This window comes from Heterocephalus glaber, unplaced genomic scaffold (genome assembly GCF_053883595.1).
Source record: "Heterocephalus glaber isolate CG9 unplaced genomic scaffold, H.glaber_assembly_v1.0 deba00001509, whole genome shotgun sequence".
Lineage (NCBI taxonomy): Eukaryota > Metazoa > Chordata > Mammalia > Rodentia > Bathyergidae > Heterocephalus > Heterocephalus glaber.
In genome coordinates this window covers 36,148,887-36,168,765 of record NW_028258325.1, presented here as the reverse complement: position 1 = coordinate 36,168,765, position 19,879 = coordinate 36,148,887, and the positions used below count along the sequence as shown (strand labels likewise).

Sequence of the window (19,879 nt, the reverse complement as noted above, 5' to 3'; positions counted from 1 at the left end):
AATGTCAAATGAAGACTATATCTTCCTAGGGTTATAAAATTTTTGTTAGTCTGATTGGAACAAAGCACAGGCTAAAAAAAGGCAAATTGTAGTGGGAATATGTAAGAATATAGAAGTACAAGAAAATATAAAGGAATAATCAATAGAAATTGGTGACTGATTTCATGTAAAGAATGAAGGTGAGGGAAAAAACAGAAAAGTTTCTTTTCTTTTTCTTCAGTTTCTTTTTATGTTTTCTTCAAGTTAAAATCACTATTGACTTCTTGTGGTTGCCAATTTCATGATAATAACTGTATTTTTAGACAATTTTTTTCATTTATTCATGAATTTCTCACCTTTAAACATACCTTTAATTAAAGTAATGGAGTACATATAGTTGATGAGGTAGATTAGAAAATCTCAGGTTGAGGAATATTTATGAAAGCTAATGGATGCTGACTCCCCACACTCTAGCCACCCTAATAGCTAAGCCATCCTTTCTAAGCTATAGACAGCCATTCCATATTGTCTGCTCTACCTAAATTAAAACAACACAGTGCAGTAACCAATGTGTCCTAAAGGCAGACTAATTTTCTATTTAAATATAACCACAATCAACCTTTTTCCCACTTTGTTTACTATTCAGTTTGCAATGAGTATAAATCCAAAGGACAAAAAGAGCAAAGTATAAGTGATTAAAACACATAAAAACATCATGTAATTGTTGGAAAATAATATGTTTATTGATCGAAGCATAAAAGATGCTGGGGTAGATAACTGATATTAGGAGTCAAAAAGAAAGTTTGGTATTTATAAATGTTATTTGTAAGGTGATAGATTATTATATCTTTAGAAAAAAACAAAATCTCCTTTTGCAATTTATGTCTCTGAGAAATGACAAAATTCTATGTTTGTGGAAGAGATTTATTTATTTACATGCTATATTTACTGGAAGATTTTTCTGTATTTAGAAAAAAATAGTAGTTTGTAATATTTCTGCAGAAATGTGTGCTAAACCATGGTAGAGTCCCACCATATGTAGTTCTTAACTTAGGTAGAAATAGACATCATTCATTTTTCTTGCTCATTATTTTTAATTCTTACCTCTTATGGGCACATGGTGGGATTCCATACAGTGTCTGGACATGAGACTGTTCCTAGCCAGTGAGCTGCAAATGTCAGCAAGAGATACTTTTTCTAGGCTGAGCCTTTACTGGAAATACAAGATATGTGAAATCCTCTATTTCCTTCACACAGCAATCCAGAAATGTTTACGATGAAGACTTTTTCTTAACCCTGACACTTTGAACAATAAGAGAGACCTTTTACTAATGCATTATGAGAAAATTGAGTGTATAAAACACCCACCTCTGTTTCCTCTTCATATGCCCTTTTTGTGTGTAAGTTCATATTCTCTTCTTAGAAGAGCATCAGACATTATATTTAGGGCTTACCCTAAATATAGGGCTCACCTTTGTTTAGTTACATCTGTAAAGACTTTATTTCCAAATAAAGTCACATCCACAGGTAGTGAGAGTTGGATATTAGACATATTTTCTGGGGAACAATTGCACCTACTATACCTCCTATGGTACTGATACTGTCCAGTGAAAATTATATGAATGAAAACAGAAAACATAATGAATATCGTACATTACCAATCATCTAATAAAGGTTTGATTATATTTTTCTATTTAAGAAAAATATAGATTACTGCATTTAAAGCTTCAGTGAATATCAGAACAGCTAGGTTCTAGCTCCATTGATGACTTATAGTGTGAATTTGAGCAAGTAGTAAGTAATTTGTCCGTCACAGTTCAGAGCATGCTCTAGAGAGTGTAGAGAAAGTAATGACAGTAACAGAGAATATCTAACAACTAATAAGCTTCATTTTGCAGTATGATAGGGAAAAGTTAAAGTTTAACTGAGAAGCAATTGTGTACAGCCTGGAATGTAAAGGTCAGTAACCCTAAAATCACTACACAACAGATGCAGAAAGAATGATATCTATGACAGTGACTGAAACACTGTAATTATGCAAAAAATATTATGTCAAGAGAATTTTGACTACCTACATACTTTTTGTGACAGAAGTAAGTTTACAGAGGTAGCTCTCTCCTTCAGGAATGTTGAAGATTCCGCTAGCTCATCATTCTGTCCTTAGAAGCCCGAAGTAGATATGCAAGTTTGATTAGGTGAAACACTGACTCTCTGTTTTCATAAAACAAATATTTTCTCAATTCCAACTCTCCCCATTTTCCACATGGCCTTCCTCTGATATGTAATTTCTTGTAAACTTACAAAGTTGCTTTTCAGATTCTTGCCTGGGATTTAGCTCAGTGGTTCCACCCCCTGCCTCGCAAGCACAAGGTCCCGAGTTCAATCCTGGACACCAAATAATAATAATAATAATAATAATAATAATAATATAATTTTTAATCAATTGGGTAGACTTCATTAAATTTTGATTACACTCTTACTTTCCTTGATAATTTTGGAAGTCATATGGAAATATGTTTAAACACTGCTGAGAAACAACAAAAACAAAACTAGAAAACTGTTTTCCCTGATTCTGTGATGGAGGTAAGCAATACAGGTATGCTCCTCAAATGGGAAGTTTCTTATATTAAAAATGCTACTTGCTCACAACAGGTAACAGTGAACAAGGAGACCATACTCCACTGGTGGTAATTGTACAGTGCTCCCTGTTATGGCTGAGGCCCTCTCCAATCCATCTGTATCACTTCCTAGCTTCCCAGGTTAGCAGCTGGGAGGTGTAACTCCTGGCAAGTTCCTTAGACCACTTACCTTTATTTATGCCATTTCTCTGCCTGAACTCTTTCTTCTATGGGGGTGGGTTAATTCTTTCTTGTCTTTTAATTACAATCTCCGGTACAGATGTCTTCTAAGACTTCCAAAAGTTGAAGTTAGTGATCCTCCTCTACATTTCCATAGCATCTCATACACACACACACACACCCCCATTCTCTGAGTTTAAATGTCATTTCTCTCATAAAGACTTTCCTGAAATACTACTATCAACTCGATCATGTTATTTCCTGCTCTGTATTTGTGGCCTTAGGAACACATATCACAATTATTTATGTGCTCGTCTGTGTATTCTTATCTGTCTCCTTTGCTGAGACAGAAGCTCCAGGATGAACACACTTTTTCTCTCATGCTCACTTCTTTGCCACAGAGCCCAGAAAAATGTCATGTGCAGAGTGGGCACTCAGTGAATAGGGAGAAAGTGAATGAACGTGTGCTAGATGAATTGATTCAAATATATCTGATCATTTTCTAAAAGTGACAGCAGATATCTAGGAAACTCTCATATACACTTTTGATTTCTCAGTACCTACCATAGTGTTTTGATGCAAGAGACATCACCAAAGAGTGTAAAATAAATGGTACTGTATGTAAGTCAAGGAATCTTTCCTAGGTACAATATGGAAAAGAGTTCTGATTTTATTTTAATCCAGGTAAACACATCAATCTTTACAATTATAAATCTTCAAATATTTTTGACAATTTATTCTCTCTTGAATGCATTCAATAACCATAGTTTTTTCTTAGAATAAAAACCTATGGTTGATTTATAACAATAATAGCTTAAAAGTGTTCAGCCCTAATATACATCCAATTTGTATGAAGAATACAGTGCTAGAAAGACAAGACCTTTGGAGAGGTATTCAACTTGCAGTCAAATGCTATTTTTATACTATAAGTAAAATTATCCCATATATAGGGAATCTATATTACATTAATTTTATAATTTCTTCTTCTCTGATTACTCTGAATCTAGGAAACATGAGAATGAAGGGAATATATAGGAAAAGAAACACATGTTCTCTGACTCTCTTTCATTCTCTCTTTCACACACACATAGACATACCGAAACATTCATTAGACAATTAATTAATTGGTATGACTTCTCTTCTCTGGTCATTAGACATATAACACTTTGGCAAGCAGTCATGTTTTAGATGGTGAGAAATGAAGGAGGTTTATTTCTTGAGTTGTCAGTTATGTAATAGGTAAAGGTGTTTCAGATCATATTAATAAGACCCGAAAATAATTGCCACCAAAAGATCATCAAAAGATCAAAAGATCAAGTAATAGTGCCCTGGGGAAAGCTTTGAAAAATTCCAGGATATAAAGTGAAGTAAATGCATATTACATATCACATCCTCAATTACATTTAGCCATATTTACAACGTAGTTCATCAGAGGTTTTTCAGTTTGATTCTGTGTAAAATATTCTATTATTCCAAAATACACAAATGTCATGATGTAAATCTGAATGAATGCTTTCCCGTTATCAAATTCTTGGGGAGAGACAAAAGAGCTAAAGTTGAGTTGTCAGGTTAAATTCTAAAGAACTAGCAGTCTAAATTTCATCCTCCCCAATGGCTCCAATAGAACTTCCTTTCGTAGATTCACTCTTTGGCAATTCAATTTGTAATATATTCACTCTTTATCATGATTCTAACTACCTATTAATTTTAAAGAACTAAAACACATATGTGTGTTGTGATATTTATTTTTCAAGCCTTTATCTTACAAGCTACCTTTTTTATTTTTTTAATGGTTTTGAAATTAGGCAAAGAATTAGTGTTTGACACTAAAACCCTTCCAAAGCTTTATTTCAGTCTGATTCTGTTATGGCTTGTGTCTAGATTACCCCCCCACCCCCACCCCGATCCTCTTGCGGTCAGAGGTAGCTGAATCTTCAGTGTATTTTGTCGGGCTCAAGGGTGTGTGATTACAAGATCAGTTTACTGATTGGTTTGGCACCCACCCTAAGCCTGGTATCCTATATAGAAGATGAAAGAGGTAAACAGAAGCTTCTAAGATCACTTGGACTTGCTTCTTCACTATTTTGCTGCTTTGCTATCTTCTGCCCACCATGAATTATTTTTCCTCTCTGATACTCCTCTGCCATGGCACTCTGCCTTGGAGCCAGTCAATTATGGACTAGAACCTCTACAAACTGGGAGCTAAATAAACCTTTTCACCTTTAACTTTGGGTTCCAGCTTTGTGTCAGCAGCAAGAAAAGTAATTTAGTCTCCATTCCAGCGACTGAATGCCATACTTGCCAGCTAATTTTTAAATTAGATTTTGGCTAATGATACCTTAAAGAATGGTTTCTGAGTAACATCAAAATTTTTAAGACACAAATAAATACCTATTTAACAGCCAAGTAACTGAAATTATGACACATAGTGAAGAAAGTTTCCTGGAAATGTCAATATTATCTAATATTCACAAATCATCTTTTCTATTTCTGTTTATGAGCTTTCTTGCAGTTTCCAGGAATTCAGAAATTTGATGTTAACAATTTGTGAACTACCCAGAAATTTACTACACGCTGTATTCAATTTCCAGAAATGTGTGTTGAAATAAAAGCAACAAGAGCAATGAGAAATAAGAGATAGCTCATAGATTTGTAAGACAAACCAGGGGAACAAGATGGTTCCTAGGGGATCTGACTGGAGTAAGGACTATGAGATTAGTATTCTTGATTGGTCACCATATTGGTTTGGGCAAAATGAAGTGGGCCTTGACAGGTGACAAATTAAGACTTCATATGTCTGATAGGAGAAAGTAATCCCTAAGCATGAAGTCTCTTATTTGAGAAAAGTGAAGCCTACGGTTCACTTCATTGTGTGGGCTGTCCCATTGAGAGTGTAAGAAAATCAGCAAGTACGTGTTAGTAGCAAGGTTTGATTGGTATAGGAAGCTGCAATAACCAGTGGACTACAACTCATTGTTTTCATTCCAGGTACAATAGAGTAATCTGAATGTTCATCAAGAACTAGACTGAAGCACAGTCAGACAGAAAGAACCAGTACAGGAGTCCACATAATTGGTAGCTCACTGGGTACAGGGAGGCTTATACTCAGCCCTGGCTAACAGGGTACTGTGTACCATATTTAACTCAAACTTGACCACTGGAGGAGGTAGAGCATACATTCAGAACTGACTCAGAGGCTTGGTGGGTAGATTGGCAGATGAGAAACATCAGTTGCCTTTACTAAGTAGTGCTGGAAACAAGAGAGTTTGGTTTATCTCAGGATCACTGTGGCTATGGAAAAAGTGGTATATTGCCACAAGTGCAAATTGAATCTCCAGAAGCATAAAACAAAAAATCTTATTATCTTTAAGGAAAATTCTGTGTGTTGATACATACAAAAAATAAAGGAGAAATAATACCACAAACTACTTACTTAGTTTTATATTATATCCTCACTTTTTAATTTATTTATCTTTCCTATTTGCTATTTTTAATATTTCCCATATCTTATTAGAATGTCTTTGTCATTCTTAAAGTGTTTTTCCATGTGAACTTTAGAGTCCATTAACTTCATCTTATGTGGGGTGTTGCTAAATGTACGTATTAAAGGAAGTGACACATTTATAATATTGGATCTTCCTATCCAAGCATATTTATTCAAAACCACTTGTCAGCCTCTAGCATTCTAAAATTTCATTCACAGAGTTCTTACACATTTTTTGTTAAGCTTTATCAGTCTGTTGCTTCTGTCAAAGTATTTTTTCCATTATATTTTTAACTAGATGATTCTTAACTATATTTTTTCAATTATATGCCCAGGGACTTAAAGTAATTTCCTATAGTTTGCAGCAAGCACATCAGCGAGAAGAAATGAGAATTGAGTTTGGAAAGGTGAGAAAAAGTAAATTATATCTATTTGAAAACATAAATTTTATACCATAGGCAAAAAGAAATCTTGAAATTATTTTAATAAAGGGCTTACATGACCAGATTTATATTTTACAAGATTGTGCCTTGTTGCCAGTAGGAAAAATGGTTTATTGAGAAAAGACTGAAATTAAGAAGATATGAGAGATGTGCTAAAAATGAGGAATGAAGAAGGGCTGGACCAAGACAGTGATATTAGGAATAGATAAAGGAGACATAAACTGTGTTTTTTTATGGGGAAAAAAAATTAACAAGCCTTCATCCCTGATTTGGTAGATAATGGAGGAAAGGAGAAGAATTTGTCAATGAAAGAGAAAACTATCTGTATTGAAAAGAGTCTCTATAAAGCCTAGGAAGGAAAATATCAACAATGACCTAAGATACAACAGAACATGAGAAATAAAATACAGAATGCTATTGAACTATCAATAAAATATTAGGGTACTCACTGATTCTAGACCTTTAGTCTTGCATATGTAGGTAACCAGATTGCAGCAGGCTAAGAAGAAAATGGATGGCAGGAAAAGAAACTAAGACAATACAGAATTATAGTTTCATGAATTTAATCACTGCAGAAAATAAGAAATGTAATGATATCTTAGGGGTTACCAAAGATAGAAGAAAAGGATGCTTTTGTTTTTATTTTTGTTTCTGTTTTATAATACATGAGGCTGGAAGTCACCTATTTGTATGTGAATGCAAAGTAAAAAGAAGATGTAGGGAATCCTTGTTGTTCCTGGGGATACAACACAAGTGAAATCCTGGTACAGTTACAAGAGATATATTAGAAACAGGTACAGGTGGAAAAGATTGTTTCTTTAATTGACCGTGATTTCTAGAAATAATACATTACAAATAGGACACAGAATAAAATGCAGTCAATTTAATCATGGTTTACAAGGTATAACATTTTATATTTGTAAATTAAGATTTCTTAAAACTCACAATTATTTTTAAAATTAGCCATTATTTTTCCATAGGGTATATGTTTTCTCTATTCTCCTTTCTTTCTTATTTCCTACAAAAACAAGCAATACAAGGATACTCAATTTACACAGCAAAATTATTATCTCCACTTCTCATGCTTCCTTCTCTGTTTTAATTTATTTGTTCAAAAGTAATGGTAGTTAAGTTTAACATTAGTAAATTTAATGGCAGTTAAGTTTAATATTAACATCTGTGATAAAGGCTATCTTCTCACATCTTTTATGATTGTTTAATTCTGTCCAATGCACACTATGTAGTCACTCAACATCATCAGCCTTTCATGTGTACTTTTTTGGATTTTTCATTTGTTCAAGAAATATTCTAAGACCTTGCCATATAATATGTATTTCATGAACTGGAAGCATCAGCATAACCCGGTAATTTGTTAGAAATGCAGGACCTTAGATTCCACCCTACACCTACTAAATTAGAATCTCCTTTTAAACAGTACCTCAGGGTGGTATTTGTGCCATATGGCCCTTAAAGCTGAGAAGTACTGATCCAACAGAACTCACTCATTATTTGGGGTAATACAGTACTGATGGTGCTGCAAAGATAAAGAAAAGCAACAAAGCCTTTATAGTCCTCTTCACAGATATTTAGTTACATTTTGGCATCTGAAATTGTAATTTTAATGTGAAATTTTAAAAATAATAACATAATTCAGTTAAGATTTTCTAAGGACTGAAATAGAAAATTGTATTACTCTGTTTAAATAGGCCATCAAGTACACATTTCTAAAGACCACCCTTTTGTGTTTATTTCACATCAAAAAGACTTGAAATTATTATCAATAAATTTGTTCAAATTGCCCTTTAGAATTCCAATATTCCTGTAATTAAATATCAGAAAGTGTTTGAAGGAAGACTTAACATGAGAATGAGGATCTAGGTGTCACACAATATTTAATTTGCACAATATTTAATTTGTACAACCATAGTCAATGAAGTGTGTAAGGAAATGCTCCTATACTCCTGATTGATTCTACAAGATTCTGCAATTTTAACAAGATGAAAACATCTCCTTATACTTTAAGAATTGTATCAGTTGTGTTTTGCTGAATAATAAACAATGTCAGTGTCTCTGGGGCTTAGCTTACAACAGCAAACATATTCTCCCTCATGTGCAGATCTGCCACAGGTCCTTTGATCTGAGTTGGGCTCAGCTGGGTTAGGCAAGACTCCAGGCTTCCTCTGGGCTTCAGGTCTTCTCCATCTATCTTCATCCTGGGACCTTGGGCAAAACTGATATTGTGGGATGCTTGTTAAATCTTGGATCACAGGAGCACAGGTGTTTCTTTGTTAGCACAGCAATGCTTTTTAAATCTTCTACTGATAGTTTTGCAGTGTTCCTTTAACAACATTCAACTGACCAATGCAAGTCATTTCACCCTGCCTCAAATCAATGGACCAGGAAAGTATATTCCACCCATAGTAAAAAGTGCTGCAAACTTTCATGGCAAACAATGGATGTAGAATCCCAATGCACAGAAAAAAGGAATCCAATCAATACTAGAATAACTAGCTTCACACTTTTATTATATTCGGCATGGCTTAGATGCCCTGTTGGGCCATAAGCTTTCTAAAAGAAAGGTCAAAACACAAGCAATCAGTCCCAAACTTCCCTGAATTCCACAGAAAGTATGGATTAAATTCATTTTGTTGGATGCAGTTGAGAAACAAACTTAAAAGAAAAATAAAAGTATTGGTGAATTCTTAAAACAACTAAGATTTGAACATTAGATTTCATGTATTGAAAGTCAATCTTCAGGATAAATAATCATCAACAGTGGTTGTCAGTCCATTTTGTCTATTTCATTAAATGTTTTATGTAAGCATTTCTATCCATTTACAGTACTTTTCCTTAATTATTTTTGTTATTATTTTGAGAATTAATCAACTTGTATAAAATGAACAAACTACACCCACGTTAAATCTTCTAGAGGTACTGGAAGGATTATGTAAGTAAAGAATTTAGTATAGTGTTGTGTACATAATTAATGCCCCCCCAATAACATCAATCACTTCTCTTTTTCCAAAGTATATGTTTGTTTTATTTGACAAAATTTTTCAAGCAATGTTAAACTATTTCATGGAATGCTACTATTATTTGGGCCTACTTTCTACAAAACTTTTCTCTTAGCAAATTGGAAAAAGACCTTATCAAATTTAAATATATTATTTTACAGACCAAGATGTGCATGCTATTTAATTCTATAATGACTTGATCAGGTCAAAGGATGCCCAGACCGGTAATAAAATATTATTTATTGGTGTTCTTCTAAGGTTCTTAAAGAGATGAACATGTTAATCAGTGAACTAGGTTAAGAATATCTGCCCTCATCAATGCAGTCAGGCACTGTTCACTCTATTTAGGGCCTACATAAAACCAAAAAAAGTATAGAAGGGCAAATTTCGCTCCTTCCTTAAGACAGACGTTCATCTTCTTCTTCCTTTGGATATCAGAGCCCTTGATTCTGGGGTCTATTGTCTCCAGGACTTACACCTGGGCTTCCTCTCCCCCATGGCCAGTTAAGACTGAGATACCACTGGCTCTGCTGGGTTCCACACTTGCAGACAACAGATTATGTGATTTCTCAGTCTCCGTAATTACACGAGCCAATTCCCAAAACCAATCTCCTCTTACAGCTACCTGTCTGCCCACCTATACCTCCTATTGTTTCTTTTTTTCTAGAGAACTCTGATAATAGAGAATTTAGAAGAGAAAATTAAAGAATGTTATTCAACATCATTCAAAATATAAACACTGAGATTAGGATTAGAGTTTGAACATTCTAGCTCTCAATTCAGTGTGTTCCACATAATAGTTGTACTGGAGGTAAATATATATTATAGTTTGATTCTTAATTGTCCCCTAAGGACTATATGTTAAAAAGAAAAGAAAAGACAAGACTTGTTGTGCCAGCCTGTGCGACTTGTGGGAGGTGAGGAGACCTTTAAGATGTGGGCCTGGTAAAAGGACCTTAGTTCATTGGCTCCATGCCCTTGAAGGGAAGATTGGCACTTTGGCTTCTACCTCTTTATCCTTGCTTTCTGGCCGTTATGAAATGGGCAGTTCACCTCTGCCACACACTCCCTTCCATGGTACATTGTGCCCTTTATTAACCAACAAGTAAAGGCCAATGAAAGAGAATATACAAAAGAAGTCTGACGCCTTCTTCCTCATTGTGATGTCCCAGGTCAGATCACAGCAGGAGGAAGTTTGACAGGGCAGTGCCTTGCTTCTGGTATTTTGTTTAATCACAGACAAAATTTGTGGAAATTTTTCTTGTTGACAGCAAAACAAGGAGTTACAGATTTTTAAGTCAATAAATGGAAATAGATCTTTGCACAGCCTAGTACATCTGTGTGGCATATATTCTTGAAGCCATTTCTTTTAAGTATTAATTCAACTTGAACATTCATGTATCCTCAGGGGAATTATAATCATAAATTTCCCCCATAACAATATTTCAAAATTACACAGTTTCCAGTTCTCTTGATGTTCATTTAATTCCCTCTTTTAGATAGTCTGAGGTACTAGATAGACAGGTGTATATTTTCTAAGAATGACTGTTTAGAGATGGAATACTCCATATGTGATGATGATTTAATTAAAATCTTAGGGTAAAATTTTTTTAAAAGTTTTTATTTGTGCTGGATAATGAAAGTAGATACCTTTAAATGCTGAAAATTTAAAATCCTTAGGTCATTATGTGCAGTTATTTGCAGAAACTCAGGTCCAGAGGAAGAATATTGCCTTTACATGGAATTTGTGTTATCATAATCTTTTGTATAGCATCAGTTTCTACAATTTTTGATTATTTATATAACAGAAACTTTGTAAAAGATCCCTTTAGAGACTGCCTGAACTGAAGATATGTTCAAAGAGGAGAATGATACCTCATCATTTTTCTGTTTTGACAATGACCAAGCAGTTCATATAGAAAGGTAGGAAGTCTGAACTTTGTGGTACCTTTTTTTAAACAAATCTTATGAATTTTGTAGTTCTGGTAACAGTATATTCCATTGCCTCCATTTTTTCTCTGTAATGTACAACTAATAATAAAAATTGGGGTCCAATTGGCCATTTTTTTCTTGATTTTCTATAGAGAAATGAGGCATTTAACTGGCCTATCTTGGTTTTCATTTTAACTTTCTGCTTCAGAAGTCATCTTACATTTACCGCTATTTTGGACTTGCCACATCCACAGTGAAAATGAGAATCACTACTGTACCACCATGGCAATGTGGTACAGCTCAAGAGAGTCTTAAAGTTGTAGTCCTACCTGCATATTTCATAAATCACTTTGATATTGAAGACGAAGCATGCAAAGAGACAGACTAAAAGAGAGCAGACTTGGGTGTGTCAAGTACGTTTTGGGTATGTGTGTTTGTGTGTGTGCCTGTATGTGGTGGACTAGAAAGCTGTATTTTAACTACCAAAAGAAAAGAAATGAGAATAAATAGTTACATATTTTCCAATAAGTGTTTTTGTTTACTCATCTGTTTTGTTTTGTGACAGGATGAAAAGAGAAGGAAGACAGAACCTAGCATATTCTCCTGTTTCTGACCAGGGTTTTCAGAATGAAGCTAAAATTCTTTCACAAAGCTTACAGTAAGCTTCACTGCCTGGTCCTAACAAGCCCTAGCTCCAGTGAAGTACAGCATCTCTGGTCTCACACTTTGGATGTTGGTCCACTTTCATCTTTGTAGGTAGACAAGATGTTGGATCTGATGGCCTCTGTGTATGCTTTTGTGGGGTTAATCCTTCATCACCATGAAGGCTAATTTGATTCTCCCCCAGTTAAGTCTCAGGTCCCAAGATTCAGTCTTTCTTACAAGAGATCAATCCACCCTTGGAAGTTTTGCAATTTTAACTACAGGTGTATGCAGGTGCACAGTCATAGATCACTTTCCCATACCACCTGCCACCCTGTTCCAACTTCTCATGCCCCATGTGACTCTTACTTTCTGGCTCAGTGCTCAGGCTTGGCTTCTTCTGCCACACTAAATGCCCTCCGTATAACTTGGTAGGTCACACTGCCTTCCTAGATTGCCTTCCTCAGCCACCCTGGAATCATATACATAATATTATTTAATTGTATTATGACATATTTCCCTTTCACTTTGCATCATGCTACATATCCACTTTCCATCATATTATATTATTTTACAATATGATCTTTTGCCCACCTTCCCAAGAATTCCATCCATCATCCTGACAGATGTTCCAGTGAGGTCTAAGCAAACCATAATGTTTTATTCTCTGGTTTTCCTATGTTTTCTGAAGAAAGGAAGGAAATCTCTGTCCTTATCATTTCCAGACAGGTAGACTGACAGACAGTCAGGCATACACATGTGCCTGACACATGTGCCTGAGACACACACGCAGTATACTCCATCCAGCAAAATCCTATTCCAAAGACAAAGTGAGGTACAAATTTTGCCCCCTAATTGGATCATTTACCTCCATGCTATCCCTAAACACCCCAACACAATTATTCTAGCCTCGCCCTAGTTTTAATATTTTGTTCCTGTAATGAACATAGTAGTTTCTAAACACTTATTCCTGAGTATTTATACATTCTTTGCTATAAAGAATTTGATAAATATTGCAAAAAATATTTATGTGCCTCTTTATATATTAAAAATATTTTTATATGTAAGAATTTACTACATTTGTAGTGTAATGCTGTAGAACACATTTTTGAGTCAGTAAAGCCCAAGGTGTGGTTTGATAGTCATATCAATATTGGTTTTTATCATTCAGAGTCTTTTCTTTCTTTACAAATTCTAAGAGAAATATGCTTGGACTCCTCTTTCACTGACTTGATTCCTAACAATTTTGAAACCCTAGAATCTGCATGTCTGCCCGGATCTGTAGGTACTCCAGAAAGTAAAATCTTATTGTCTGTTAGCTTAAAGTGAAAAACTTACTACTTAATTTCTCCTCTCATAACTATCAGTAAAATAAAAGGGACACTGAAGGAACATAGAACTACATTTTTTTCAAATTTTCCTTATTCATTCTTAGGTTCTTACTGAATCTTTAATTTTTCTTTTTTTGTTGTTTTATTTGCTTGAAACAATGCTGATGAGCCATTCCCTTCCTATAAAATTTCTTTCTCAAATTTTACCATCTTAGGTATGAATTTTTCTGCTCCTTGTTCTTTATACTCTAGGATTCTAAATGCATTGGTCATTATCCAGTTTTTTTACTCACTTTGTTTTTTGAAAGACAAATAGATATAGATAGAGGTCACACCATTCTTTGTTTAGTAGGAACTCATCTCTACCCTTGTACCATATTTTAGTCTTTTGTACATTACCTAAGTCTGTTTTATATCTCAGCTCTCCAATTATCCATGAATGTTTTCTTCATGAACCAAACAAGAGGAGCATAATAAGTACATAATGTTAATATATCACATTTATCATATTTATCACATTTTTAATATCTCTTTCAGCTTGTATTATTGCTCCAAATTGGAAAGGGATAACATTCAATTTATTTTAATTTAATTTTTACCATATCTAGAGGTTTCCTGACTTTCTTAACCTGAAACTACATTATCCAATTCTGACTTCATGAACCCTCTGACCTAAAGCCAGTCACATACCTCACATACCTCACATACCACATACCTTGATTTATGAAGTTCCTAAGGGCAATTCAAACATTAATGTACAAATGACATCTAAGGAATCCTCCCTCTTCTAACAGGAAAGACAGTGGATTGTTCCCCAGGGCACTGTTTGATGTCAGTGACAGCACAATGGCCCAAGTGTCTTGAGGGTTTTTTGTCATCCAGTGAGGTATCTTCACATAGCACTCCATGAAAAGCTTCCTGTAGTGCTTTGTCTGGTAGGAAATGCTTTTCCTTTTCCTTATGTGAATCGCTCCTTTGACATTCAAACTCAAACACAATGGATTTTTGCTGGAGTGTTGCCTCAGTAACATGATCATTCTCTGAACTTGACAAGTGGGTTTACTCCTCATAAGTATACACATGGCAATTATGATATTGAAGTGTGTGTGGCCTGAACTTACTGGACTAGTTTCCCTGACATTAAAACAACAGGAACAACGGGTGGTGAACTATTCTTGCAGTTATTTTCTGACACTGATCCAGATTTTTTTCTCTGCCTCATTTACCAAACACGTCTTCCTGAGCCTCCAGGATGGTTATTAGGGCACCTTGCCATTTTTAGGACATTTGGTTTCTGTGTTTTAATACCTGAGCAAATGTTCGGTGTGAAGCAACACTTTCATTTCCCTTAGGGAGCTTCTCCTTTAAATCGATATCAGTTTTCATTTTAGAACATCAAAAACAATTTTTATTATGTAACTCTGCTTGAAAAAGAACAAGGTAATATATGATACGGCTTACATCTAGATTCATCCTTGAAATTCACAAGTGTTAAATTATATTTCTACTCTGCAGCAAAGGAGAAAATAGTTAATTTCTCCTTTACCAGAAAAGGGGCAAACTAGATACTCATTTTCTGCTACATCACTATAAAGTAATGTTTTTAGAAATGCATTTGTTAAATGGATTAAATATTCTAGTTCAATTCTGGGCAAAGTGTTCTAGGGCCAAATTTACAGTTTATGTCAAACCTAATAAAATATGGTAATGAATCAAACATGCATCAACTACAATTTTGCTTATCTAACCAATATCAATTATGTATTCATAAACACAATACAATGTAATTTTGGAAGTAAATAGATAAGTTTGATATATAGTCAAATGCAAATCAAATCAAACTTCTTTAATGAATTTTTGGAGGTTTTCATTTTTTTATTTAGCCTGCACACAGATTCTGATAGTGGATAATTCTTTTTGTGGTCACCCTGTGACTAGCCAACTTCTTTTTTTCCATACAAAAATCTTGCTTTGTTAAAGAACATTTATTAAAAAAGTCTGCATATGCATGATATATTATTTAGTATCCTTATTCTAATGAGAGTGACACAGACCTTGTTAGCTTTGGTTAACATTAAGAAGTGAAGTTAAAGAACATTTTTCTGTTAGGAGTGATCAATCTACACTACTGATATACTAGCCTATCTCATTCAAGTAGATAAAGTAGGCAGGTGCCAGAGAGAGAGGTCCCCAGTGCTGGGACCCACACCCCATCCAGCCCCCACCAAGCACACCGTCAGGGACCAGCCAGAAGGTGAGGACCCTTCACCACTGGCCACACTAATGGCGCCAATGCACTTAGCTGTGCAGGCACCTGCAGGACCACCCCCTATACCCCATCTTTCTCCCCCCCTCCGCCTCTGGTCTCTTGGCTGTACCGCTACCTGGTTCTACATTACAAAGACACAGGGGACACCAGACCACCGTGCTGGGTAAGTTGGAGGGATCCTCACCTACCATCAGAACCTGGACTATCTTCAGGGGAAGGGCAGCTGGAACCTGCAGTACAACCTTGCAGAGTTCAACCCTACAGGAGGACAGGCACCTCAACATGGGACTTGCACCCAGAAATCTGCCTGAATCCCACAGGTCTGCAACTGGCTTGCTGAGATTCACTGATTTATATCTGCATACTGCTGCCCACATTTTCTATTGTGACTGCAGAAATATACCCTGAAGGAGGCCCTTCATTTTCATTTTTATTTTTTATTTCCAAAATTATTATTATTGGGAGGGGGTTTGTTCTTTGTTTTTTCTATCTTTTCAAATTTTTATTTTTCTCTTCTTTTTCTTTCTTTTCTCTTTCCTTTCTCTCACACTCACTCTCTTGCCTTCCCACATTGTTGTTCATCTCCCTTTTTCTTCCTATTATAGCCCTAATTCATATTTCTTCTTTATTTCTCTTTTATTATTTTTCCTTCTCTTGCCTGTGCCCTCTGGCCTCACTGCTAAACTTCCCCTACCCTTCTACCTATCTATCCCTCCCTCCCTCCCCAACTCCTTCTAACTCCCCATCCCAAAGGGTAAAGTTGGTATATTGAAGAGTTTATTCACCATAAACATATGTTGGGTTGGTCCTTGATTTTGATTTAATTCACACAGTTAAAGGTGATAGATTAATAACTTTCAAAAATTGTTATTTTCTAAAATGTACTTGATGCAATGGTGTTGCTGATTGTATCACTTGGACTAAGGTGTTGTGATTGATCTAGTCAGTGGTCCTTCCTGGTGTAATGAAAATGAGATAGCTTCAGAGTCATTAGAGACTCAAAACCTAAGGACCAGGTATATCTGGAAAACACCTCTGAGAAGCAATCATTCCATAAGGATTCTAATTACAAGCTACAAAGATACTTACAATAAGCAATTTCAAAGTATCAACCCAGGAATTCAACCAAGGACAGTACCAAAAACAAAAATGAGAAGACATTTAAGTAAGGCACAAACAGGCTTCCAACCCACCAAGAGTAAATTCTGAGGGAAATGAGGTGGAAAAGTCTGATAATCAACCACCTGGACACCCTGAACTGATAGCACAGGAAGTAACAAAAGAGATGAATGAGGATCTAGAAAAATTCAAAGCAGAAATAATCTCCCAGATAACTACAGAGATGGTGAGCAGAGTGAAAGACATGATTAGAGGCTCTAGAACAGAAACAGATAAAACATAGATGAGCTCAGAAACATGTTAGAAGCCATGAATGCCCATCATAAGAAATAAATGGAAACCATGGTCACCCAACACAAGAAAGAAATTGAATACATGAAACAGATTCAAACATATATTCGGTAGATTAAAAACTCCACTGAAAGTATGCACAGCAGATTAAGGGAATCTGAAGATAGAATATCAGATATAGAAGACAGGATTGTGGTTAAGGACCATGAACACAGAGATTTCTTAAAAATAGTAAGGGACCACAAGAAATCAAACTAGCGTCTCCTAGATGATGCAAAGAAGAATAACATAAGACTGATGGGAGTCCATGAAAAAACAGGAGAAAGTACAATTGACATTAAAAAACTTCACAGAAGTAATAGTTGAAAACTTCCCAGGGAGAGGTAGAGAATTGGATGTACAGATAAGTGAGGCATATAGAACTCCAATTAGCCATGATCAAAGAAAAAATCTATACCTAGACACATAATAGTCAAGATCCCAGAAACTCAATAGAAAAACAAAATTCTACAAGCAGTTAGAGAAAAGAAACAAATCATATACGAAGGAAGGTCCATCAGAATTACAGAAGATTTCTTAAAAAACCCTCATATCAAGGAGATCCTGGAGTGAAGTATTTCAAGCCCTAAAAGAAAACAACATCCAACCTAGACTGTTGTATCCTGCAAAATTATCTTTCAAAATCGATGGGGAAATTAGATACTTCCACAACAAAGAATACTTGAGAAATTTCATGAACACTAAACCAGCACTCCAAGCAATTCTTGACAATATCCTAGAAAAAAAAAAAATGAAGATCACAACTCCATGAGGCCCAACAGAGGGAAGTCACCAGGCAAGGTGAGAAACTAAAGAGAAAGGGGGAAAAATAAGAAATAAAAGAGCCAACAACAGTAAAACATCATGACAAGGATGAGTCAATATCTATCAATTATTACCATCAATGTTAATGGCCTCAACTCACCAATCAAAAGAAATAGACTGGCACAATGGATTAAGAAGCAAGATCCAACAATATGCTGTATGGAAGAAACACACCTAACTCAAAAAGAAATTCATAGACCGAAAGTAAAAGGATGGAAAAAAGTTCTCTATGCCACAGAAACCCAGAAAAAAGCAGGGGTAGCAATCTTATTTGCAGACAAAGTAGATTTCAAACTAAAACTAATGAAGAGAGACAAAGATGGTCACTACATCCTTGTGAAGGGAACAATCCAAGAGGAAGAGATGACAATCCTAAATATATGTGCACCAAATACGAATGCCCCCAACTATGCAAAAAAATTATTAATGGACATGAAAAACCAAATAAGCACTAACACAATTGTAGTGGGGGACCTCAATATGCCACTATCAAAAATAGACAGATCATCTAGACCAAAAATTAACAAAATTCTAGAACTGAACCAACCTATTGAACAAATGGACTTAATAGATGTTTACAGACTGATCCACCCCCAGGAAATAAGAATACACATTCTTTTCAGCTGCACACGGGTCATTCTCCAAAATAGACCACATGCTGGCTCATAGGACATGTCTAAGTAAATGTAAAAGAACTGAAGTAACCCCCTGTATATTATCAATCCATAGTGCAATAAAATTGGAGATCAATAACATAAGAAACCGCAAAACCGGTGGGCGTGGCGGCCTCCTGAACTCAAGCCCCTCACTTTGCTCTCTGCGCAGAGTGGTGCCTCCTCGCTCCTCTCCACCAGCTAGGATGAGTGAGCGCCTCCCCCCCCCCCCAGGAAAAGGAGAAGGAATGGCAATGAAGAAGAAAATCATCTTCTGTCCCAGAGCAAAAGGAGTAGTAGAAACCCTGTCTTTCAGGATTCCTGGGACACAGAGTCTTTGAGAAGTGACAGTGGTGGGAGCAGCAGCAGCGGCACCAGCATCCATAGCCCAGACTGGGGTAGAGGGCCAGAGAGCAGCTTAAGCCAGGTCATGCCCGGATCCAGGCCCAACACTCCTCAGCCCATGCCTGAGCAGTCTGCCCTGTGCCAAGGCACTTACTTCCACATCAACCAGGCCCACTTTCACAGCCTACTGCACCGAGGTCAGCCTCTGACATGATGCACGGGAAGTTTCTTACCTTCTGTGAAGGGACAGTGCTGTGCAGATTTGATACTTCAACTTACGATTATTTTTGAAAAATTGCACACTGGAAAACCTGCCTGTTGGCTTTTCAGTCTATTTTAAATTACAGGTTAACAGGCAATTGTTTACTTGTGGTTCTGCTGCACTATTGCAATTTCAAAGGGGCTTCAAAGCAATTTTTTATAGGATTCTTTTGAGGGAGGATATCAGATCCATGTCAAGGTAGTGCTGTAAGGAAATTTCATCTGTGTGTCGCATCCAAAGTGTGTCCAATTCAGACTGATTTCTCAATCTGTCACTTAGAAGTTCTACTTTATGTAAAAGTGTCTTTTAAAAGTCCGGGATCTTCAATTTTTTCAATTCAATAAACTAGCGAAGAGTATTTAGTTTCCATTAAAAAAAAAAAAACACTTTTTTTACCAAAAGATAGGAAGCTTGATTCAGTCTTGTACTGAAATTAATTGCCATACTACCTCT

At 35.7% G+C, this 19,879-nt stretch overlaps 1 pseudogene; it reads left to right on the top strand.

Moving 5' to 3' along the window:
• Positions 1–15,915: 15,915 nt before the first annotated feature.
• On the top strand, positions 15,916–19,378 carry LOC101702414 (protein VCF1 pseudogene; annotated as a pseudogene).
• Positions 19,379–19,879: the final 501 nt, after the last annotated feature.